The 24,202-nt window shown below is 46.1% G+C and overlaps 1 long non-coding RNA gene across 1 annotated transcript; it reads left to right on the top strand.

The window, feature by feature from the left end:
* The first annotated feature begins 12,798 nt into the window (after positions 1–12,798).
* Positions 12,799–19,236, top strand: LOC132247707 (uncharacterized). Its single transcript, XR_009459026.1, has 4 exons — positions 12,799–13,177; positions 13,292–13,349; positions 16,883–16,979; positions 18,337–19,236. It is a non-coding gene; the product is annotated as an uncharacterized LOC132247707 (long non-coding RNA).
* Positions 19,237–24,202: the final 4,966 nt, after the last annotated feature.

The following is a 24,202-nucleotide window of genomic DNA, read 5'->3' as shown; positions in this document are numbered from 1 at the left end:
TTTTAATTGGAAACAAGCCCCATCCAATTACAACTCTTCCCTCTGGCTAGGCAATGGTTCACATCAGATTTTTGATGCAAGAACTCAGAAGTGAACTCACTTTCCCTGATGTCGCGGACGCTTTTTGAGATTCCCCCCCCGCGAGGGGCGGCTAGTTAGGCGGGCCCTCTTAAGGTGCCTGCCACGTCAGGTTGGGTACTTCAATGTGTGGAGAGGAACTAGGCACGGATGCGTATTAGTTACAAATAGATTGTTTACTTACGCCGCTGATGTATGCAGCATAGGAAGAAGCTGGCTTTGATTGCAGTTACAAATGTAAGCAGCGGTTACAGATTAGGTAGCCGGGTCGGTTCGGTTTTGCGCGCCGGGTGGGGTTACATCAGGTACGACCGGTGATGGGGAGACGTTGGTGGGTGATCAGTCCGCCAAGTTTACTCCAGGATGCATACGGAGTTCTCCAACGAAGGCGGAAACTGCTCTTACCTCTGCATGTTTAGCAAGCCAATCACTAATTGCCAAGTGGGTATAATTTTAGGTCAGCCAATGGGTGGTGTTTAGAAATAGCCAATCGTATGTTATGTAGCAATTTTGCCCCTTGGCCTCAGCCAATGCAGCCTTGGTTTACAACAAAGGGCTGGGGCTTTACTGCGCATGTGTATTGTAGTGCACTGCCACTGCTAACCCTTCGTGATCAGTGCATTACTGTGACATGGGCAGATGTATGCGGATTGGTCGGTCGTTTTTTATTTCCTGACACAGACCATTGCTCCTTGTTCTGTCATCTGCCACCACTGAGAACAGCCTAGCTCCATCCTTTTTGGAACCCCCTTCAGGTAGTTGAAGGCTGACTGGGAGTGGCAGAGCTGTAGCTGTAGAAGCAGCTGTAGAAGTACTCAGCAGCCAGTAGCCCCCAGCAGGAAGACTCAAAGCTTTGGGAACAACAACAGTGCTGGGTGTTGAGCGCTCTTTGAAAATCTGACCATCCTAATTAAGTACCACAATGGGCACTGAGCTGCCTTGAATATGTGACTCTACCTGAAGGCTGCTCCAAGCTTGAATGTAGGCTACATACACTCTATGGGGGTATAATAATTTTCATAGCTGATAGAAGCTTTCTAAAAAAAATCTGATTTTTTTTTTCCCATTAGCTCCTGGACTAAGCACTTCCAGGCTGCTAGCATGGCATTAATGTTTAGAATATATTGAACAAATAAGATGCACCCATATATTTCAGGAGCTATCAAAGACAGCCATCCTCAGGTATGAAATGGAATTCACAAAAGCACTAGTTCATACACTTTTGTGCTCCAATTTCAAATCTCTCTCTATAGACCGTGATTCTCTGAAATGGTTTCATAGAAGAAACCAGTACCTTAACTGGGGGTGAGGTTGGGGAAAGTGCCTGGGGTAGCAGCCCCAGGCTTTGCCTTTGGGGCTCAAAAATGGCTGGCACTGAAGGAAGGGCAGGCAGTAGGCCCATGTGCTGCTGCTGCCTAGGACATATGCTGCCCTACTATGTCTCTTCAAGAAACTCCCTTGCTATTTCTATTTCACGTAGTCTGGATGGCTCTCTGAGGCTCCCATTCAGTCAGATCCTGAAAATGACCATGTCTCTTCAGGTGTCTAGAATAATGGGCACAAGATAAGTGCAGATATTGCTTTGAGATTGTTCTGTGTGCATTAGGGAAGGAGCCTTTTGTCTCTCCCATCCAGCTATCTCATGTTCCACCTAAGTTTCTCCAAGTCCCGCAGATAATGAAGAGACACCCAAGAACATGTTAATGCAGTGCCAAGCTAATGAGTTATGGGGATTGCACTGTTGTCTCCTGAGGCATGACATGGACTGCACATGCTTAATTGTGGGTAGTGGTGAATGAGAACTCCAAACCCACTTGGAAACTGCAGACATAGTAAATAGGAAACCCCACATCATTATTATGGAATTACTTTTCAAAGCAGCAGAACGGTTTTGTATATCTGATTATTCATATGAGTCTACAATCTCAAGAAACCCCGTGAGTGAGAGTGCCTTGAAAAGCAGCTATTCTAATATTTTGCTGACCTACTGGGAAAAAAACTCAATATTACAAAAGTAACATCTCTACTTCCTGTTGTGGTCCTTTAGCTGGACAGGACTTTGCTTTTACTAATTATAAAAGGGTCACCGGGTACATCTACATGTGAAATTAAGGGAAAGCAGTAAACTCCAGAGCAGTTTGAGCTGGAGTAAACTGCTCCCAGGTGCAGTGTCTACATGTGTGCCTGGGACAGCAGCAATTTGAGCCATGGTGGAGCAAGCCAAGGCTGGCAGGAGGTACGCTGGGGTCAGGCCTGGGCTCCAGGTGGCAGTGGCGAGCAGCGGTGGAGCTGGCCAGGGCATGAGGTTGCTGACCCCGAGGAGCTGTGTGGCCAGGTAAAAAGCAGGAATCTGGCCCTCATCCGGTCACCATCTAGACATGCATTTCAGTGAAGTAAATGACCCCACTGTAAGATAGTACTGTCCTCATAAGTACTACAGAATCCCTACTCCTATCACAGACTCCTAGAAAATTAGGGTTGGAAGGGACCTCAGGAGGCCATCTAGTTCAACTGCCTGGTCAAAGCACGACTACCCCCAACTATATCAACCCAGCCAAGGCTTTTTCTAGCTGGGTTTTAAAAACCTCCAAGGATGGAGATTCATCAGCCACCACTGAGAACGGTCTAGCTCATCCTCTTTGGAAACAGCCTTCAGCTTTTTGAAGGCTGATATTAAATTCTCCTTCATTCTTCTTTTCTCTAGACTAAATAAGTCCAGTTCTCTCAGCCTCTCTTCATAAGTCATGTGCCCCAGCCCACTAACCATTTCCGTTTTCCTCCGCTGGACTTGCTCCAATTTGTCTACATCTTTTCTGTAGTGGGGGGCCCAAAACTGGACACAGTACTTGAGATGTGGCTTTACCAGTACTAAATAGAGGGGAATAGTCACTTCCCTTGATCTGCTGACAATGCTTCTACCAATGCCCAGTATGTCATAGATTCATAGATTCATAGATGTTAGGGTTGGAAGGGACCTCAATAGATCATCGAGTCCGACCCCCTGCATAAGCAGGAAAGAGTGCTGGGTCTAGATGAACCCAGCTAGATGCCTATCTAACCTCCTCTTGAAGACCCCCAGGGTAGGGGAGAGCACCACCTCCCTTGGGAGCCCGTTCCAGAACTTGGCCACTCGAACTGTGAAGAAGTTCTTCCTAATGTCCAATCTAAATCTGCTCTCTGCTAGCTTGTGGCCATTGTTTCTTGTAACCCCCGGGGGCGCCTTGGTGAATAAATCCTCACCAATTCCCTTCTGTGCCCCCGTGATGAACTTATAGGCAGCCACAAGGTCGCCTCTCAACCTTCTCTTGCGGAGGCTGAAAAGATCCAGTTTCTCTAGTCTCTCCTCGTAGGGCTTGGTCTGCAGGCCCTTGACCATACGAGTGGCCCTTCTCTGGACCCTCTCCAGGTTATCCGCATCCTTCTTGAAGTGTGGCGCCCAGAATTGCACGCACTACTCCAACTGCGGTCTGACCAGTGCCCGATAGAGGGGAAGTATCACCTCCTTGAACCTATTCGTCATGCATCTGCTGATGCACGATAAAGTGCCATTGGCTTTTCTGATGGCTTCGTCACACTGCCGGCTCATGTTCATCTTGGAGTCCACTAGGACTCCAAGATCCCTTTCCACCTCTGTGCCACCCAGCAGGTCATTCCCTAGGCTGTAGGTGTGCTGGACACTTTTCCTCCCTAGGTGCAGCACTTTGCATTTCTCCTTGTTGAACTGCATCCTGTTGTTTTCTGCCCACTTGTCCAACCTATCCAGCTCTGCCTGCAGCTGTTCCCTGCCATCCGGCGTGTCCACTTCTCCCCATAGCTTTGTGTCATCTGCAAACTTGGACAGAGTACATTTCACTCCCTCGTCCAAGTCACTGATGAAGACATTAAAGAGTATCGGGTACTATCGGGTAGACCGAGCCCTGCGGGACCCCACTGCCCACACCCTTCCAGGTCGAGACCGACCCATCCACCACGACTCTTTGGGTGCGACCCTCTAGCCAATTCGCCACCCACCGGACTGTGTAGTCATCCACATCACAGCCTCTTAGCTTGTTCACCAGTATGGGGTGGGATACTGTATCAAAGGCCTTCCTGAAGTCTAAGTATACGACATCCACCCCTCCTCCTGTGTCCAGGCGTTTCGTAACCTGGTCATAGAAAGAGACTAGGTTGGTCAGGCACGATCTGCCCGCCACAAACCCGTGCTGGTTTCCCCTCAGCATAATTTGCCCTGCCGGGCTCTCACAAATGTGAGCCTTGATAATTTTTTCAAAGACTTTACCAAGGATGGAGGTGAGACTGACCGGCCTATAGTTGCCCGGGTCCTCCTTCCTCCCCTTTTTGAAAATGGGGACTACGTTAGCCCTTTTCCAGTCCTCTGGGACTTGGCCCGTGCGCCATGAGCGTTCGAATATTCCCGCCAGTGGCTCTGCAATGATGTTGGCCAGTGCCTTCAGCACCCTTGGATGGAGCCCATCCGGGCCTGCCAATTTAAAGGCATCCAGTTCATCCAAATGACTCTGCACCAGCTCAGGATTTACATATGGAAGTCTGGCGCCTTGCTGCTGCCTCTCTACAACCCCAGTGAGAGACTTGTTGTGCCCCTCACTTAGGAACACTGAGGCAAAGAACTCGTTGAGGAGTTCAGCCTTGTCCCCCCTGTCTGTCACCAATTGTTTCTGCCCATTTAGCAGTGGTCCTATTCCTCCCTGGGCCTTCCTTTTACTCCCAATATATCTAAAAAACAATTTCTTGTTGTCTTTTACTTGGGTTGCCATCCTCAGCTCCATGGTAGCTTTGGCCCGCCTAACTGCCTCCCTACAAGCACGAGCAGAGGAGGTATATTCATCTTTAGTGATCTCACCTTGTTTCCACTTTTTATGTGCTCCCCTTTTGGCCCTTAGGCTGCCCTGGATTTCTCTGGTCAGCCATGGAAGCCTCCTGGCCCCTTTCCCTTTTTTGCCTCGCTTGGGGATCGTCTTGCTTTGTGCCCGAAGGATCGTTTCCTTTAGGCACAGCCACCCTTCTTGGGCTCCAATCCCTTCAAAACTCCTACTCTGCAGTGCTTCTTTGACTAATCGCCTGAGTGCATTGAGATCAGCTTTCCTAAAGTCTAGCACTTTCACACTACTAGTTACCTTACCCACTTGCCGTCTTATGTTGAATTCTATTATTAGGTGATCACTGTCTCCCAAATGGCTACCAATCTGGAGGTCCCCTATCATGTCATCCTCTGTTGCCAATACCAGATCCAGTATGGCATTCCCCCTAGTGGGACCATGCACCTCCTGTGTCAGGTGGAGGTCCTGTATACAGGTTAGAAACCTGCGTGAGCGATGGGACCTTGCTGTCTGTGTCTCCCAGCAGATGTCTGGGTAGTTTAGGTCCCCCATGACTACCGCCTCTTTAGCTTTTATGGTCTCCGAGAGTTGCCTCAGGAGCCCCGCATCTATTTCTTCCCCTTGGTGTGGGGGTCTGTAGCAGACCCCTACCACCAAATCCCTTTCTCCTTGCCCCCCATGTAGCCTAACCCACAATCCTTCTACTTCCTCAACCTCGGATTCTGTCTTGATGAGGGTTGATGTATATTGCTCACTGACATAAAGTGCAACCCCCCCGCCTTTCTTCCCCGACCTGTCCTTTCTATACAATCTATAGCCCTCAATATGTACCGCCCAGTCATGGGATGAATCCCACCAGGTCTCTGTTAGCCCCACTAAGTCATAGGTGTTTAGTGCAAGCAGGAGCGCTAATTCATCCTGCTTGTTCCCCATGCTCCTAGCATTAGTATATAGGCACTTGAGCCCTGCGACTGGTGCCTTTGCTGCCCCCCCGCTCCGAGTCCCAAGGGGCCCATTGTTTCTTACCTTCTTGTTTCTTACCTGTTCTGTAGTGTTGGTCTCCCCATGGCTTTCAGGTTCCCAATGTTCTCCTTCTTCAGGCTGGGCTGTCCTTGTGGGTGCCACATGGTTTGGTGGTCCACAGCTTCCCCTGCCCTCGTACTCCCCTCCCCCCGACGAGCCTAGTTTAAAGCCCGCCGGAGGAGATCCGCCAACCTAGTAGAAAACACACGCTTACCTTTGGGGGACAGGTGAAGCCCATCCCAGCTGAGCATGTCCCTCGTTGTGATGTGCGGGTCATTGTCCAGGAATCTGAAGCCTGCCTTGAGACACCATTGCCGAAGCCGCCAGTTGGTCTCTCTGATGCAGTTCTCCTGCCGTCTTCCTCGTCCGGTCACTGGTAGGATGGAAGAGAAAACCACCTGTGCACCGAACTCCTTCAGCACGCCACCCAGAGCACTGTAGTCCGCCATCATGTCATTAGCCTTCTTCGCAACAAGGGCACACTCTTGGCTTATATTTACCTTATTGTCCACTGTAACCCCCAGGTCCTTTTCTGCAGAGTTGTTGCTTAACCAGTTGCTCCCAAGGCTGTGCCAGTGCATGGGATTGTTTCGACCTAAATGCAGGACTTTGCACTTGTCTTAGTGAACCTCATGAGATTTCTTTGGTCCAATCCTCCTATTTGTCTAGGTCTCTCTGAATCCTAGCCCTACCCTCCTGTGTAGCTACTACTTCTCTTTGCTTGGTGTCATCTGAAAACTTGCACTCTATCCCATCTTCTAGGTCATTGATGAAGATATTGAACAAAACCAGTCCCAGGACTGACCCTGGGGCACTCCACTTGATACCAGCTGCCAACTAGACATCAAGTCATTGACTACTACTCTCTGAGCCCAATGATCCAGTAAGTTTTCTATCCAGCTTACAGTCCATTCATCCAACCTGTACTTCGTTAGCTTGCCTGTGAGAATATTGTGGGGACTGTATCAAAAGTCTTGCTAAAGTCAAAGCATATCATGCCCACTGGTCTTCCCATATCCACAGAGCCAGTCATCTCATCACAGAAGGCAATCAGGTTGGTCAGGTATTCTCCTTGATGAATTGATGCTGACTATTCCTAGTCACCTCCTTCTCCTCCAAGTCCTGAGGAATGGATACCTTGAGGATCTGCTCCAGGATTTTTCCAGGGACTGAGGTGAGGCTGACTGATCTATAGTGCCCCAGACCCTCTTTTTTCCCTTTCTTAAAGATGGGCACTATATTTGCCCTTTTCCAATTGTCCAGGGCCTCTTCTGATCGCAATGAGTTTTCAAAGATGATGGTCAGTGGCTCTGCAAACACATTGGCCAACTACCTTAACACCTGTGGGCGCATTGTGTCTGGCCCCATGGACTTCTACATGTTCAGATTTTCTAAATAGTCCCTAACCTGTTCTTTTGCCGCTGTTAGCTACTCACCTTCTCCCCAAACTGTGCTGCCAGGTGCAGTAGTCTGGTAGCTACCCTTGCCTGTGAAGACTTAGGTGAAAAAGACATTGAGTACTTCAGCCTTTTCTGCATCCTCTGTGACTAGGTTGCCTCTCCCATTTAGAAAAGGACATGAATGATGCGTGCCCCTGGCAGTGGTGGAAGCATGGCAGTGGTAAGTGGGAGCTCCCACAGATGCTGCTGGCACTGTCGGCAGAGGGGGGGTGGCGGAGTGGGGTAGTGGGGTGGTGAGTGCTGGCCAGGGATTGGTGACCATCTATAGATGCCACACAGTTGGCGGTGATTGCAAACCGCATGCAGACGTCGCCAGCAGTGTCGGCAGTGGAGTAGTGTCAGTGGCACACTAGCCGCATACACACACTAGGCCCATACACACACCCTAGGCACATACACACACCCAAGATTACTAGTCTAAGCATATACGCACTATATACACCAAAAATTAGACAAAATCAGTTGTTAATACCAGTACACCCAATACACAGATTACTAATTCATATGTCACACACACGATGATATATATATATTTGTCAGTTCACACACACACCACACACCTACACAGACACAGGTGAGTTTGTAACTTGGGTGGTGTGGTGTGTATGTGTGTGCTTGGGATACTTGGCGTACCTAGGGTGCTTGGTGACTATGGGAGGGGGAGTCAAGGGTCAAAGATTTCCATAAGGAGAGGAAGGAGGGAGATGGATGGGGGTTAAGATGAGAGAGAAAAATAAGAGACTGAAAGTTCCAGGAGTGAAAGTTGCCAGGGCTGGGATTAGAACCAGCAGATTGAAAGGGAGCTGGAATTATTTAAGGTTAATTAATGTTGATTGATCAAAGGAAGATGCCAAAAGCTGGCAAAGTGAGGGAGTGATGCCGGGGAGAAGCCAGCACAGAGACTGGGGCTGGAGCTGAAGCCGGAACGAGAGTGAAGAGACTCCAGGAGCCAAGAGATAGGTTGGGGAGCAGGGAGACTGAGACTGGGGGAGCTGGGGAAGGAGAGGGGCTCTGTGGGGAGTGGGGGAGCTGCAGGTGCAAACTGGAGAGCTGCGAGGAGCTGAAGAGAGGCTCCGGGTGCCGGGAGCCTAACCGGGGCTCTGGATACCGGCGAAAACTGCGGGGAAGAGGCTGCGGGTGCACAGAGAGAGATCGCAGGGGAACAGAGAGAGATCGGAGAGAGAAATGGAGGTGGAAGGGCAGAAACGGAAAGCTAGGAACAGAGAGAGATCACGGAGGCAGCAGGGCAGAGACAGGAAGCAGGGGAACAGAGGGAGACAGAGAGATCAGAGAGAGAAATTGAGGTGGTGGGGCAGAGACGGGGAACAGAGGAAGATACCGAGAGAGATCAGAGAGAGAAAGTGGAAGAGACTGGGATTGGGGAAAAGGCACAGGCAGAGAGAGAGAGACATGGGGGGAAGATCAGAGGGGCAGAGAGCAGGAATTGGAGTAGGGCTGGAAGGTCAGTAAGACAAAACCCAACTCGGGTTCTAAATTAACAGTTTTATTAAACAAACAGTATACTATACAGCTCACGGAGTTATTGGTTTCTGCACACACACAATGGTAGCAGGGGAGGAAAAAGGCTTGGTGGAGAGATTGAAATTAACGTATGTAGGGACAGAGTCCAGATCCTGTGTTTGGAGAAGAAGGTGGGTGATAGCTACCTATCCTGGGCTGTAAGTTGATCCCTGATGGTCAGTCGGGGTCTTCTCCAGCAAGGTATTGTCCAGAGGGGGTTGCCGGCAGGGCCTCTGGGTGGACAGGTAGCATGGTGTAGTGCTGGTCCAGATGGAGAGGGCATCCCAAGGAGGTCACACTCTACCACCCCTTTTAATAGGGGTGGGTTACCTGTGTCTCCTATGGGAGGAACATGTCTAGGCAAGGACAGTCTTGCTCAGATGCTTACATGCAGATCCAGGTGTCTTCATTGTCTGGTAGGACATAATGGTGGGGTTGCTGGTTTCTGTAGGATCTTTGTCTTTTGAGTGCTGGGTGTCTGTTCTGTTCCTGGGTGAGGTCTGTGGTTCCTGGGTGCAATGGTCCGGTCATTGAGTTTGTGGAAGAAGGGAAAAATGGAGTTGAATCTCCATTATGGGTAAAGGTGCAAAACATGTATTCAGCTTAGGCTATGGGAAAGTCAAAAGGACATGACCCGAAACTGCCAGACTAACACAGACAAACCATCCTGTCCTAGTCTAGTATAAAACAAAAACTTAGCACAAAAGTAACCACAAACCAGCCTGCTGAGTCAGCCCAAAAAGGGAAGTGACCCCTGAGGTTACAAGTCAGAAGACCCTTAAAATCTGCTAACAAAGATAAATTGATGCTAACAAAAATAAATTGAAGACACGCGCATTACTAACAAAGTCATGGCAAATGCTGATTGGTATATGTTGTTGCTATGCTTATGATGTCATATTTTCTATATGAACTCGCCTCACCTGTTGTATGGGGTCAGACCTCCTCACAATTCTCCAATTGTGTATGAGTCTGTCCAGAATGCATTCTCTAATAAACCAAGCTTCTGCTGACCTGACCTAAAGTTTGCTGCGTGTTTACCACGACAAGTTGATGGTCCAGTCATTGAGTGGATCATTCAGTAGAGGCCTGCTACCATTGTACCTCAAACACCCTCATTCATTCCCATTCATTCAGGAACCAATTTACATGAGCCTGGTTAGACATGAGTCACAGTTATAACATAGGTTACACCTGGGTAGAGGACACAAGATGGAGGCTTGACATTACTTGACATTACTTTATAGACATAGGCCTAAATCATATAAATTCAATATAAAACAGTAAAAATCAATACAAACATAATAGGAACATAATATAATAAAATATAAAACAATAAAAATCAATACAAATATAATAGAACACCATTTACAGTATAGACGGGGCTTATTACTACATGGGAGTATAAGAACTCAGCTTACCTAGTATTACTTGTAATCACTTATAAGAGATAGAGCGGGCAGAGAGAAAGTCAGAAATAGCTAGGGGAAGGGGAGGAAGTGTATTTTTAAATAATAAAAAAAGAAAAATTGGGGGTTTTGCTACAGACCCACACTTTCCTTGATCCTCCTCTTGTTGCTGACATACTTGTAGAAACTCTTGTTATCCTTCATGTCCCTTGCTAGCTGCAACTTCAGTTGTACGTTGGTCTTCCTGACTTAATTCCTGCATGCCTGAGTAATGCTCTTATAGTCCTTCCTAGTTGTTTGTCCAACTTTCCTGAAGACTGAAACAGGGCTAGGCAAGCTGGCCTAGCAATGGTGATACACTGTTTCTAGGCCTGCTCTGCCATTCCCCCCCTTCTCTTTGTGGAATCCCTGATGGCCTATTGCAGAACCCCAGGGTTTCACATAACACCTTTTGAAAACCAGTGCTCTCAGGCTCCATGAATCTGTTGCTTAGCCTGCATCTTTTCTGCACAGTGGTGCATCGCTCTCTTTGTTGCCACCCTGGCGGCTGTGAATCATGTTCTGTTTACTGATGTTAATTTGCTTTGTTTGTTGCTCTTGAACTTCTTGCTCTTACCTTATGTCTTCACATGTCCCTTGTCCAGTGCCACCTCCTCTGTTTTGCCCTGTTCCACCTTCATTCTAGTTCCACTTCTGCTCCCTCCTTTTCCTGCTCTGTCTTCCAACTCTTTGCCTACACTGTGGACAATCTAACTCCAATCTCCTGCTCCTCTACCTCCTGCAGCTCCCATGTTGCCTATGTGATCTTCAAGCTCACTTTTGAACCTCTTCTCTGGCTGAAATATGAGTTTTTCTCTCTTTTATAGAGTATCTTTTTGATACTGTCACCTTAAAGGCTATGGGAAAGTCACTAGACTTTTCCTATCTCATCTCCTACTATCCTACCTTTTGTTTCCTGCAGTCTTTCTTCCTTTGAAAGCCACATTACATCTGTTACCATACTCACCCCTCCATCCTGGCTGCTGGTTATCTATCTTCCATCCTCTCTTGGCTAAGGGACTTAAAAACTGGGGGGTTTTCTCTGTTTTTCATCCTCAGCCCCCACTTTTATCCTTGTTACTTCTTTTATTCTTTCCTGTGTGTCCATCACTTCCGTTTCTGTTTGTTCTTCTGTTCATCACTTCGAACACTGCCTATTGCAGTCAAGAACATCCATTTTGCTATGATGTTTACCTCTCATAATTTTTCTCAAACTCTTGTGCTCTTTGGATTTTCATGACTGTACTCTCCTGATTTTTCTCTTGCCTCTCCAGTTGTTTCCTCAGGGTTTCGCTCAACAGCTCCACCTCATTCCCACTCTTCATTGGGATCTCTCTCTCTGTTGCCACCGCCACACCCAACCCTCAAGGAACTCCTTTTTGTTCTCACACCTCCCATTTCCGCTTTCATCCTAGTCAAACCCATTTCTTATCTCTCCGCATCTATGTACTCCAGGACCTTTCCCTCGGTAGGTAACATCCTGGGATATTACATGAGCAACTCAAATTTAAAGTGCGGATTCAGCATATAGTTTTCATTTATTTTCTCTCTTTGTTTTGCCATGTTGAAAACACTTCTATTCTCACCTAGTTGGGGTGGTCTCCCGACTCTCATGTCCACTCTTGAGATCCTTATTTTTCCTTTCTACCATCAATAAGACATTTCCATTCCTTACCCTCTCTAGCACTAAAAGCTCTCTTTAAACTTTGGTAATTTGCAACCCTGCCTTCTGCTATTTTTATCTTCTCAAGTGTCATTTTGACCTCTCCCTGCCATATCAGGTTGTCCAGGTTTCTGCTGTCTGGACCACATTACTCTTCTATTCAAAACATGTCAGTTATAACCCATCACTAAAATTCAAGTGCCTTGCTCACCGTTCCAATGTTCAGGGCCTGTGAGAAATATGGGGACTTGGTATATCTTGGTAGGGGGAAACAGCATTTTAGAAACAAGAAATAAAAATCTGACTTTGCTCAACCCCCAAGCTTGGGAGGCTGGTATAATTGTATTACATTCTCCCCTGTTCATAGGCCATGCCAATGTCTTTCCCAATCCCTTGCCTAGGTACTCACTTGGTCAACTGCCCTTATGCATTTTGTTCCACTCTTGCCTCTCTAACTACACATTTGACACATCATCTTGAAGCTGCTTTCATGCCATGTTCTATGCTGGCCTTTATATCTCTCTGACACTCTGTGCAAACTGCACATCAGCATCAACTCATTCACAAGCCTCTTTGAAATTAATTTGTTTCCTAATTTCTGTTTCCTGGCCCTCCATCTGGCTTCTACCTGCATACTGGAGTGTTTTCTTTGTTTTGTGAAGAGACTTGTGAATGTTCAGTGCTTGAGGATGTCTAAAATCATTGGCATCCAAGTGGTTGCTTCTATAAGAAGCACAATTGGAAAGAAAAGGTGGGTGGGGTGATTAGCTCCTTCAAAGGCCTTCATTGCTTGCATCTTGTATAATTTAAAGGCCTAAACATGCCTTCAGTGCTAAGGCAGCAATGGAGAGCAATGGGTGTCTTTTAGCTGATCAGCTTTACTTTCATACCTGTAAAGCTTCTGTGCTGCAGCCTGTATAACTAGGTCAGCCACACTCAATTCATTAAGCAGGACCAGCTGATCCCCAGCCTCTTCCCCCTGATTGGTTCTAGGGCTGCTTTTAAGAAACTTCTGTAGCATCTAGGCCCTGCTGTGCAACATGCTGACTTCAGTCCTTGAGTAGCTTCTGCCTTGGTGACTTCCCTGGTACCCCTTACTGCGCACCCAGCCTTTCAGACTGGTTTGTTTCCTGACCTCTGATTCTGGTAAACTTTCTGGCTTGGTGCTGAACCTTGTTTTGACCTCAGCTTGCTTCCCTGAACCCTGATCCTGGTTTGGCACTTGGCTTCTGACTTCTTATCCTCTGTCTTGTAACTCAGATATATCCTCTGTTGTTCTGAACTGTGGCTTATCTCTACAGCCCCCAGGCTATATCTGGTAAGTCTGACACCCCTGTGGACTGTGACAATATCTTTGGGGTGAACATCTTCTTGGCAAAATGCTCTCAATTAATAACTAGATCCTAATTCTGATGACTCTTTCAAGATGCATCTGCTTACTTAAGTTTTTGCTCTGAAAAAGTTGACAGACTTTATGTTCAAAAGAATGTTCTGTTTGCGTCAGTTATCACTGGCTGTGCTGATAAGGTGTCCTTTACTTAATAATGTGTTACAAATGTTCCTTGACATTCACTAGTATATGACATAAGTGGTGGATAACAAGCTCGGATTTTTTTCCCAGCTGAAACGACATTCCTTTACCAGCATGCTTGTAACCTTGAAAAACAAACCTCTAGGGCTTCCTGTCCTATTAAAAAGGCCAATTACTCCCCTTCTCTCCTTTGCAGACTCCTCCCTTCAGTCTCTTTATCTCTCTCAAGACTGGCTCTGTGGAATGCCATGGCTGTGAAACCACATGGCTTGCACTGCATTGAGGATAAAATAATATTGCAACATTTTTGAGTGAGATACAAAGTCCTTCTGCCCCCTGCTACCCCCTTTCATGGTACAGCATCTACATGCTTAGCTTCTCATGACCTATCACAGCTCCTGTTTAAAAAAAAAAAAAAAAAAAAAAAAAAAAAAAAAAAATACAAGTTTTGTTATGAATGTTCAGTGCTAGAATCACCAGTACACAAGTGACTCCTTCTAAATGCAATTGGGCAGGAAGATGGTTGAAGGCTACTAGAGCATTCTTGGATCCCAAATAAATAGATGGGTGGTTTATGACTGTTTAACCTGGCAGAGCACAAATGTATTTTGAAGTGACTGGTTTTGGTTTGGTTCATAGGACATCTATTTCTGGCCCAGTAAGCATATCCTTTAAGTGTAAGCAAAAAACAAGAAGAGTGAATGAAAATGACAAGAGCCAACTGATCTAAAATAATTTCTGTCAGGCTTTTGTCTGGATCTTGTGGGTAAGTTTTGTACTGGACTTACTATCTGGAGAGAGATGCACATACCACACACACTTCTTCTTCAAAAGTTCTTGAAATAGGACCTTCCTTCAATATTAAATTTGCTTTAGGGACAGGGGAGATGGACAGAAGACAGCAGGAAGAGAGACATGATATCCCTCGAGTCATCGCTACAGCTTTTATAGTTCTTGTTTGCTTGATCACTGTTACCAACAACGTGCTCTGCCTTTGCATTGTTGACTGGTAATGTGTTAGCAATATGCTTGGCTGTAGGAAGGCAGATTTCTTAAAGTAAGAAGAAATTGAAGCACTCTATTCCCTCTTAATATAGAGGGGATTTTTTTTATTCTTTAGTACACATTAATCAGAAATGTGAGAGATCTAGAATGTTTGTTTTTGGCAGCATGTATTCAAACTCTCCTGCACTATCATACACCATGTAGTAGAAAAACTTGGGATTCTGAACATGGCAGGAGTTTCAAGAATCACTAATAACTCCTTCCTGAAATGTGCAGGTGGAAGAGTGAGAACCGGGAGTGATTCAGGGATTGGCAGGATTAATCACTGAGGTGGAGCAGTGGCTACCAAGCAGAAGACGGAGGAGCAAAGTTAGAAAGACCGAGTCTGGTTTCAGCCCAAGGCTTGTCTACCTTGGCACCCTCTGAGCAGGGTGGGGCAAGGATAGAAAGACATGTGGAAAAACAGCATGGTAGCGTAGGCTTTGCCAGCGGGGGTGGGTGGAAGGCAATTTAATTCCTGAGAACGTGGCTCAGCTTGTTCCACCCTACTGAGCCAAGCCATACTCTTGGTTTCATGGGCTCCCTCCTTTTTTATCTTTATTTTTATCTTTTTTTGCTCATTCCATTTTAGCTTCTCGGGAAATGTGGCCTTGGTGAATGAGGAGAGTTGCACTTAAAATTGGCCCCTTTTTACTCTTTATGTTATGGGATGATCAGGGACTTGTTTCTTAGACTGCTCTAATTTATGCTCAGGTTGTCCTGAGTAGTTGCACGTGGCTAGAGTATGGCTCTGCCCCTGCAACAGTCAGAAGCTGTGAGGATGCTAAGAACAGGGGCATAATATTCTGCTAATCGGGTCCTGTTTGGAGATCCCCACCACATCAGGCTGAAGAAGAACTACCTTTTAAGGCCCTCTTTGTCCTGGTCTGTTAGCATAAAGGTAATGAGGGTCGTGGAGAACCAGAACAGCTTTCTAAGTTACTTGTGTGCAAGTCACAAGTTCCCAGTGTCTGATTTTTGCATGATTGAAGTAGATCAGTTAAATCACTAACTTCAGTGGTACAGGATTGGGCCCTGTGCAAATGTGTAGGAGCTGAATCCCTCTAATTACAATATGACATGCAAATGCATGCAGAGCCAGCTCATGCATATGATCAAGAACAAGTGTTCCCTAGAGGTAGGAGTGGGTAGGCCTGTTAAGTGCCTGGGCCTGAGAGCTTGGAAACTTCTCAAAAAGTCATACCAACTGAAGAAGTAGATGGTACAAATTATTTATAGGTGAAAGCTGTGTAAGGACTTTTAGGTGTCCTTAAGGTAAGCCCTTCTGGAAGGAAAAACAACTTTGTGTAAAGTGGAGTAGGAAGGAAGAGTATGGCACTTGACTGAACAAAACTCATTTGCTCTAATAGGAGAATAGTTACAAGCACTGTTTTTGAGGAGTAAAACATAGCCAAGGCCAGCTTAGTGGCCTGTTGGCAGCATGCTATATTACTGAAGAATATAGTGTGGGTCAGTGCATGGGCTGATCTAGAGTTTCTGAAAGGGAGGTGCAGATGGTGTGATGCATTATCACACGTAACACAATGCATAAGGTTCTCTAGGCAAAAAAAACAACTAGAAGCTTTACTAATATGCTAGGGGCCTAGGGCAATATAATTCAGTCTGTGACTGCAGAAAAAACAATTAACTATTAATTGGTTGTATGTATGTAAGGTTTGACCTAGAAACTACTATGCAAAGCCTAAGCAAAAGTGAATGTTGTGTGTCGAATGCCCATCTGCAATGATGAGGGGCAGACAGTCTTAGATAGAGGAAGCTTGAAAACAAAAAACAGAATCAGAGGTACTGGAGCAAAGAGCTCATTAAAATACTAAAAATCACACCCCGAGGTGGGGAAGATATATGCTAATGGAACATATATGTACGTTAATGAGATACATAGCTAAAACACAGGTATAGAGACATGCTCAGTAAAGAACTCCTTGCGTCACTCCTTTATAACCAATTAGCAAACAAGGATGCTTATGAAGATTCAACCTCTGGTATATAAGGGGCTCAGTATTGAATGTGCTTGTCTTAGGAGATTATTCTGCTTGCACCTTTTATTGCTAGCAATAAATCATTTTTTATACTTTCACCCCTGGTATCTTTATTGGCCTTTGCATACCGGGCACGAACCCAGACTTGAGCTGGGGCCCAACATGTATATTATGCATAAAAAAACCACAACAAACTAGGCAAAAATCATCAAAAGTTTTTTTTGTTTTGTTAGTTCTCTAGTCATTAGAATTCATTGGACTTTTTTTCTCTTACAGATTCATAAAGCAAAACCTTGCAACTTTGAGCATCTTGATGCATCCAGTGTTTCAAGGAAAGTGATTTCTGCACCTGAGTTAAGATTCCATACGGGAGGTAATGCTTTTAGCTAGAGTTAGAAACAGTCTGCCAATCTGTGAAATACAAGCCATGTTACCAAGAGCAGGTAGCAGACTGCAAAATTGCAGAAGAAAGAATTGTCAATGAGTGGAAATTAAGATCCTTAAAAAAGGAGAGGGTCATTTAATACCTGTGAAATGAAGATTTTGGATGGAATCAAATGGGTTACAATGAGACAAGATTCAGGTGACTTGCTTGCTGCTGCCTAAATGCTGCTGCCACTGCTAAGCAGTTGGTTTTAAACTCTGGGTGGAGCAGGAATCAAAGCGGGGTGCAAGTGCACCATTGCACGCCCCTGCATCCACCCTGGATCAGGTCCATCTGTGTCCACAAAATGATTCTGAGGCAACACCCCCAGTTCCAGGAGAGCATGCTCTTATCCTTGAGCTATATCCTTTGGTTGCTGTAGCATTGCTGGCAGAAGTCCAAGTAGCTCCTACACAGCCAGAAATCACTCATCTGGCAGCCTGTGGATTTTCCAGGCTCCAAATTCCTGCCAAATTCCCTTTGGGCACAGCCTTAGTGAAGTCAAGGTAGTAATACTGGAGCTGACTTAGTCCACTAGGACTGTATTTTCCCACTCCCCTACCCTCTTCTCCAGGCAGTTGACCTTTAGTGGATCAGGCAGACAGCTGTGGATCAGTGGATCAGCCACAGCTCTGACATGAACACATGGTTTAACTTTGAACATGTTTGATTCCTTTGTGTCCAATGGAATTAGATGGAGTTAGACTATTAATCTGCTTCACAAGAGGTGCAGCCATGCTCACTGTCTGCAAATTTTTGATATATATTCAAACAGTTAATAAAACCTGCCATCTGAAGAAATGGGAATACGGTTAAGGCTGTCTGTGCTCCCTGCCTGATATTAGTTTCCTTATGTATGGGACCTAATATCCCTCTCACTTTGGCAAGTATAAATCTGGAGTGACTCTACTGAATTTAGTGGAATTGCATGGGTGTCAAACTAGCATGAGATCATGCTAGCATCTGATTTCGTGTTTGGTAAAATGGTAGCATTGCTGCCAATTTTTTCAAAATTGCCCATATCTGAATTATCAAGTGAAGGGGTCTCCTTCATGTGTCATTGAGATTTCCCTAAATTTCTTACCAAGGGATAGAAAACCTACTACTGTCACCATCACCACAAAAAAACCACAATTCCTTTGGTTGGTCCAAAAATGAAACAAAACAAGTTGAAATTCTCCACCAATTTAACTTCAGTTTAGCAATACTCCAGGTACTAGTATGGAATATGTGAAAGAACTTGATTGTAAGAATGTGTTGTTGGTGTGGGGTTTTTTTTTGGTTTTTTTTTTTTGTTGTTTTTTAGGAAAACTGAGTAAGGCCTTATCCCAAGCAGCTCTGCCTCTCCATCTCCAATCAACCTCCATCTGTACCAGGCACCCCTAGAAACAACAATTGAACCTGAAGTTCAATTAAAAAGGATACATTAAATATTTGGCCTTCATACATAAGGGTCCAGGGTGATTAGCAGCTGAAGCTTCTTGAAAGGATCAGCAGGTGATTAAGATGCTTTGATGTAACTGCAGAAGTCTGTTGCTGTGGACCTCCTGTATAACAGTCTCTGCACCCAACTTCCACAGGATCTAGGTGCCCAGAGGTACAGACGGGTACCTAGTGGGATTTGCAAAAATGCCTAGGATGCTTAGGCAAGAAGTTTCATACATTTAATTAGAGTTAAATGAATAACTTTTTTAGATGCATGACAAGTTCCCTCAGTGCCTCGATGCATTGTATTAAATACCTTCCAGAATCTGGTCCCCCTGGGCCTAAGTTTCCATTTTTGAAACAGAAACAACACTTTCCTTCCTCAGATGGAATGTTGTAAGGACACAGTCTGTAGAAATTATGAAGTGCTTCAATACTGTGGAGAGAAGAAACGAACTGTGTTGGTCTGAAGTTGTGCAGAAGGCAAGCTGCTATGGAGTATTGGGAACTCACAAATAGAGGGGTTAAAACAGAAGTGACAATTTTTGCCTGATCTGGCCACAGAAAGCAGTTTATAGCTGTGACCAAACACAAGTACACAGCTGCAGACAGCTTAAAAAATGACTGATTGGGTGAAAATCTGACCCCTCATTGCAAGAGGTATTAGATGAAGACGTTTCAAAATGTAGTGTCTTCTTTAAGTTATATCCAAGGACCACCTAGCCTGTCGCTGTTTTTAAAATGGGAAAGGGAGCAGAGCAAGTTCATTCAGGTTTTTTCAGCCCCCTGGAGGGTGGGGTGGGTGCATTGCAGCCCCCCACTTTGGGAAGATTCAAAGTGGGAGGGCTCCAATTCACCCACCCCACCCTTCAGCACTGGCCCCAAGAATGAGCTCTGTCTGCTGTCTCTCCACCCCCCTCTGAAAACTGAAGGAATTGGCAGAGAACCCTAGCCATGGGCTATGGGAACCAGGCCACAGGGTCCAAGCTGGCAGCTAGATTCCTCTCCCCAACAGTGAACTTTTAGTTTGGTCTTGGGTAATGTTGTAACTCAGAACAATTTTTGCAGAGCGTTTTGAGTCACAATTGGGAGCTGCACTTCTTTCTGCAAAGCTAATTATCAGGGATCTTGGTTTTCTCCATTTAAAAATTGCAAATTCTCAGATAAATCACACATTCTCTGATTAACACCCTCCACCCCCCCCCATCTGTGTTTTTCTATAATTAAAGTGAAATGCTATGAATGTATGCATATCAGTTGAACACAATTGTCTTTTATTGCTATATTTACAATTTTAAGCAACTTGGAAGCCTATCAGTGTCTCAATCACTATAATAAAAGGGGTGCACCTGGACCTGCATCCTGGTGAGTGAAGGAGGCAGGAGGAGCTCTAATTTTCATGCCTACTGGGCTGCAGAGGCCATAGGGGTGAGGGCAGCAGGGCAGGGAGCCCTGAGCCTGTAGCCACAAGCCTGCATCTGCTCCTACCCCACACAGCTGGTGGGCATATATCCACCACACCCCCCTGGGAGTCTGCACAGTGGCAGGGAGCCAGCCCCCTGGATGAGCACCCATGGCTCTGTCCCACTCCCTGCCTGGGCCCTGTGACCTCACATTCCCACCTTGAGGTCTGAGCTCCAGGCACCACCTTGGCTGGGCAGCAGCCCCAGCCCTGTCCAACTGCCTCCCTCACTGTGGGGGACTCAATCCCTGATGCCCTGTCCCTTCTCCCCTACCCCGACTTACCTGCCGGGAGCTGCTCTTCAGACTGCCTGGCTGCAGTGTGCATGTACGTAGTACCCCCTGCCTGACTGCCCTTCTGCTCCCCCAGCCCCAGGCAAAGTTCCAACCTGCAAGGGGAAACCTGCTGTTTTTCACCATTTTCTCCTTAAAAAGAGAAAATCCTCATTTTACCATGTTTTTCCAAAAAAAAGCTTTCTAGTTTCCATCTCTTCTTTTCCAGTTAAAGAACTCATTTCAGGCAAAGAACTTTTATAACAATTTGTGCCACTTTAAACATACTGGCACAGTTAAAGTGATTCAAGCTCTCCAGCCTTGCTTGGATGCTGTTAGGACTGCATAAAGTCCTATCGATTTTACAGGGCTGCTGTCATCCTAGCTGAGCCAGCAGCTATGAAATAGACCCTTCTAATAAAGATGCAGCATATGCTGACAGAGGCTCTTTTGCTGGCATAGCCATGTCACGTCCCTCAACAATGTAAGCTCACCAGACAAAAACACTCTTCTATTAATATAGCTGCATTCACACCTGGGTTTTTTCCAACATAGCTACATTAGCTAGGCATTTTCATGCCTTTGGGTAGCTGCTTTGGGCAATACTTTGTGGTGCAGACCATTCCTCGAAGGGCTTATCTCGGTATAGTTGATCTCTGTATGGGAAGGGATTAATTTATACTGAAGAAGGCACTTTTTCTCAAGGCATAACTCTGTTAGGGCTGGTTTAGTGCTACTGGGTTAAAAAAAAAAATTGTACCCATACCCAAATAGCTATACAAGTACAAAACCAGGTCAAAGCATCAAGCAAATTAGCTTGTCCAACTCAATAACTCAACAGAGCACCTAATCCAAAGTTCACTTTGTTTAGGGTTTTATTACTCTTTCAAGGTAATCATTCCTGTAACTTGCTGTTGTAGCAATACTGGAAATGCTGTTTTTAACAAGTAATAAATCTGGAAAAAAAAACAACCCTGCCCTTTGAACTCATGGGCTGCATCTGGGAATTAAAGTTCCTGGGAAAGAATTTGTCTTATGAAGTGTGAACATGTGAGAAATCTTAGAAATATTTGTATATCTATGGTATCTTAGGGTATGGGTACATGCAATACTTGGAGTTAAATGCGCATTTTAAAGCTGAAGCAGGAAGATGTACAAGCCTGTTAAACTGGTTTAAATGTGCCTGAAATGGTTCAGAGTGGTGCAGACACATGTAACAACTGAACTCCATTTGAGGTGGGGATTGAGGACACAGTTGCCTGTCAGAAGGACAACTTTTATTAATGATAATCACTTTCCCACTTGACTGTATCCCTTCCCTATGCCCTGACATTCAGCTCTGGGGGGAATCCAAAAGCACTTCACTCAAGCACTTCCTCCCCCCACCACTTACCCACTGTGAGGCTTGATGGACTGAGTGGCCATTCCCTTCCCCTTCCCTCTTTCCCGGTTGCCAGAGCCACAGCACTTTGCACAGTTGTGACCCAGTTCCAGTGAATGACCTTTGGAACAGTTCAGTTCTTACGTGCATCAGCACCATTTTGAACCATTTCAGCCTCTCATCATGCGCCCCCCCCCCCCTTTCCCAAGCCCTGGGAACCCAAAAGTGTGGGGCCAAGCACTCCCTCCCTCCTGCCTCTACACGAAACAAACATATTGCAGACTTTGCTTGAGCTCAGGCTGCTCATTCACTAAACTCATGTTTAGGAGAGAAGTGAAAACACCCCCAGGCACATGCCTCCTACCCCGCGGGCCCTCAAAGTTGTAGGTGCAAGCATGTCCCTCCCCCCTACTCATCTGCTGTGAGGCATGAGACTTGCTGGGCTGGGTGCCCTCTCCCACACTCAGGTGCTGGAGCCCTAGCACTTCAGTGACTAAGAGGTGACTGTTTTACCTGGCATGCCAAGGCACTGTATGTGTGGAACCAATTGACTCGCAACAATTATGAACTGGTTCCTAATCCATTTTGGAATGGCTCCATTGTTACGTGTGTCCACACCCTTACGTTTCATGCTGCTTCTGATTATTTTTTCCCACTTAGCAGAGTCCTTCAGTAGAGTTTTTCATGTGGTTGCATCAAAATTGTTATTAAAGGAATTAATGAGCTACCCAGCACCTATTATGCAGGTAAATGAAGGGCAAAATAAAATTAATTGCTCAAGGCAGTCAGTGGCAGAGATGAAAATAAGACCCAGGCCTCCAGTTTCCCTGTGCATTGTATTGTGTTCCCACAGAAAGAATGACTTCCCAAAAGAGGTGGAAACACCTGTTTGTTCATGCCGGTTCTCTTCTCCTCTCCTTGCAAAGCACTAGCTGCCTCTGGGAATTTCTCAGCCTAGAGCTGTGGCAGGCCCTTGATTGAAGAGTTTGTCATGATGTCATTCTTCATGGACTTGTATGAGGCAGTAGTTCTACTGGGAGTGACCAACTGAGGATGGCAGTTTCAGGTGTTGCAGCTGCACAGGTCAACACCCTCTTTATGCAACCTGTCATGCTTGATGGGAATAGTAGAAATGGAGGAACAGCCATTATTGATCTAGAGTTTCATTTAGTTTAGCAACCTGTTTCTGACAGTGGTCCATAGAAGAGCCTTTAGAAGAAGGGGGCTAAAAGTTGTGGAATAACCATTACCAGTTATGGAATAACCTGCCTTTGATTGTTCAGTTTTGTTGCAAGTCCTTTCAGGTAGACATTCCTTAGTACCTCAGAGAGTTTGAGGATTTACACAGTATTATCATTGTCTGTATAAATGATGAGAGTGGCAGATCTTTTGTCCCACCTATGACCCGTTCCAAAGTATCCTAGTATTCCAATGGATTTGACCCATAATGTGTCATGCTCTGTATTTAGGCACATGAACAAGGATCAGATTTTTTAGTAAGGCTGTGTATAGACATTTAGGGAGGTTAGGTTGAGTTAAAAATAGCCACCCGCTCTAAGGTAAGTTGGGATGGGTGAGCAAGCAGGCTCTGAGGGAAAGATCAGGGGAGGGTTTGGTGGGATCAGGAAGGATTCATGGGGTCTGAAGAGAGGCTTGGGGGATGGGGGGCTCTTTCCCCCACCCCACAGGACCAGAGGCTGTTTTTAGCCCCCTAACCCTACCCACTGCCAGACCCTAACCCCGTATCCTTTTTGACCCTCCCTGCATTGGGACTTAGTTTTTTGGCTTCCAGCACCAGTGAACATTGCCAAAACTGGCACTGGGAGCAGCTTGCAGAATGGGAGGTTTGGGGAGTGTAGGGTTGACTGGTCCATGAGTGGCAGGGTGGGGGGGCGGTTGTCCATCTGGGGGTAGGATAAAGGGCGGGGGAGGGGGAGGGACTGAAATGGCTTAGTGTTGGGGGCGGGGAGGAAAAGCGGTGTCCTAGCAACTGAGGCTAGCAGCTGGGCTTTTCCAGTCCTGGGGATGCTCTGGGAACTGTACAAAAGTTCAGGGAAGTTAGATCAGTCTAAAAATGGCCACTGATCTAAGTTAGACTACCTTGATGTTAGGGGGCACAGACAAAAGTGACAAGTTTTACCTAATCAGGCTACAGAAAGCAGTTTATAGCCATGAGCATGTGTGGCTGCAGACAGCTTAAAACATGGCTGATTGGGTGAAAATCTGACCCTTCATTGCATGAGGTATCAGATAAAGACATTTCAAAAGGTAGCATTTTCTGTAACGTGTGTGTACAGAGCTCCCAGCCTGTTGTTGTTTTCAGAATGGGAGGGGAAAAGGGAGTGGAGGGAGTTCAGTCTGGGGTTTTTTCAGTCCCCCCTGGAGAATGGGGCAGGTGTATTGGAGCCCCTTGAGGTGGGAAGTCTCCAATTCACCTACCCCACCCTTCAGCACTGGCTGGAGAGCCTCAAGAAGGAGCTCCCTTCATTGCCTCCCCTCCACCCCCCATTCTGAAAACAGTGAGCATTGGCAACAGTAAGCTGTGGCCATTGCTAAAGGAACCTTTCTGCAGGTTCCCAGCATACAGCCAGATTCCCTTCCCCTGGAACCAACGGTGAACTTCTGTCTGGTC

The sequence above is a fragment of the Alligator mississippiensis genome, chromosome 1, assembly GCF_030867095.1.
Source record: "Alligator mississippiensis isolate rAllMis1 chromosome 1, rAllMis1, whole genome shotgun sequence".
NCBI classification, from domain to species: Eukaryota; Metazoa; Chordata; order Crocodylia; family Alligatoridae; genus Alligator; species Alligator mississippiensis.
Note: the sequence above shows the minus strand (reverse complement) of the source record. Positions and strands in the feature narration are given on the sequence as shown.